This window comes from Petaurus breviceps, unplaced genomic scaffold, assembly GCF_028583685.1.
Source record: "Petaurus breviceps papuanus isolate PSGF00001 unplaced genomic scaffold, PetGlider_PUasm1.0 90822, whole genome shotgun sequence".
NCBI classification, from domain to species: Eukaryota; Metazoa; Chordata; class Mammalia; order Diprotodontia; family Petauridae; genus Petaurus; species Petaurus breviceps.
The window spans coordinates 3583779-3585681 of NW_027187351.1; the positions used below are offsets into that span (position 1 = coordinate 3583779).

The following is a 1903-nucleotide window of genomic DNA, read 5'->3' on the forward strand; positions in this document are numbered from 1 at the left end:
GAAGGAAGGAAGGAAGGAAGGAAGGAAGGAAGGAAGGAAGGAAGGAAAATAGGAAATGAGACATCTTTTAGGAATATCAAATTGCCTAGTATTGTTGAATAATTGTGTGCAGAGGACTGAAGTATAAGAAAATTGGAAAGGTAGGAAGGAATCAGATTGTAAAGGCCTCTAAATATCATGCAGAAGACTTTATACTTGATTCTAGAGGTGACAGGGGGCCACTGGAGTTTATTGGGTAAGACCGGGGAAAGGAGGAGGAATTATAATAGAGCTTGACTTACACTTTAGGAAAATCACTTTGGCAGTTGAGTGGAAAATGGATTGGAGTGGGGAGAGACTTGCAACAGGAGGACCAGCCCTCACAATTCTAAAGGTATGATTTTATGAGTCTGTGATCTGATAACTTTAGAGACAGAGTCAAAGGCAGTTAGTTAAGTATCTGCCATAACCACAACTTTGTCTAGTAAGGGGGAAGAATGATTATGGCAGGGATGATGCAATCTGAATCCTCTTTCCCCTATGAGGGTGAAAGGGCAGATTTCAGTGATGGTTTTTGTGTCAAAAGGTAGAGGAAAGCAAAAGCATGAGAAAAACATATGAATTACGATACTACCTACCAGTTTCTGTTAAGACAATGGCAACTTCTATGGTATTTTGCACACCATAAGGACCATGAACAAAGTACCAACAGCAAACTGCACCCCATGAATATGCATTTTCTAGGGGATTGCCATGGCCCCACATATCCAGGATACCCCAATCACTAGCATTCAACAACCTATTACTCAATCATGGCTAAGCTTCATTTCGTATCATGGTCCAGTCCCCAGCATTACCCAAAGTAAGCTTCTTACCCAGTTAATTAAATAGCCTCCCATGAAGAAAGGCAATTCTTGGGACTAGACACAGGGAAATGCTGCCTTGATTTTCAGAAAGACCAAAAAAAAATAGAGATTCATCAAATTATAGCCCACAGAGCTTGACTTTAAATCCTGCACAAAATTTGTAACATTATCAAAGGATCCTCTTATGAGCATTTAGAAAGGAAAACCATGATCACTAAGAGCAGAAATGAGCAAATCAATAATGAGTCACACCACGCTGATTTCATCTCCTTTATGTTGGCCTCACAGATTGGGGACATAGCATATCTGGATTTTAGCAAGACGTTTGACAAAGTCTCACAATAATCTCATGAATAAAATGGACAAATGTAGGGCATATTAGTACTTCCCAAGTTTACGACTGCAGAATGCTGGGGGATATAAGGGAAATAGGATAAAGGGAGGAAATAGAGGGACGAGAGAGATTTCAGGAAGTCCATATCCAATCATCTCTTTTTCTTAAATCACAGATACAAATAGTACAACTATTAAGAGTTCAAAAAAGATTTTGGTGTTATGAAGAGGTCCACATACTCAAATATATGACAATATAGTTGAGTGGGTTTTGAACTGGTTGAAAGACCAGACACAAAGCATAGTGATTAATGCATTGATGTCAACCTGGAGGGAGGAAGCTAATTGAGTGCATGAGAGATCTGTACTTATCTGTATTCTGTCAAAATTTTCATCAATAACTTAGATAAAGAAATAAATGGCATACTTATCCAATTTGTGGCTGAAATGAAACTAGAAGGGATAGCTAGTGCATTGCATGACAAAATCAAGTTAGAACACTGGGACATTAAGCTATACAAATAGGATACATTATTTGATACATATTAAGAAACAAGGTGAATCCTACACTTGCATTCAAAAATGTAATTGCATGAATAACAAATAGGATGGCAGGGAGTATAGGGTGGGCTCTGGCCAGGCAATAAGTTTTTGTGAAGAAGAAGAAGGAAGAAGAAGGAAGAAGAAGAAGAAGAAGAAGAAGAAGAAGAAGAAGAAGAAGAAGA

The 1903-nt window shown here is 38.4% G+C and overlaps 1 protein-coding gene across 1 annotated transcript in view; it reads right to left on the bottom strand.

Moving 5' to 3' along the window:
* PKHD1 (PKHD1 ciliary IPT domain containing fibrocystin/polyductin) overlaps positions 1–1903 on the bottom strand; it is a 669991-nt gene that overhangs the window by 527059 nt on the left and 141029 nt on the right. The gene's annotated exons all lie outside the window — the stretch shown is intronic.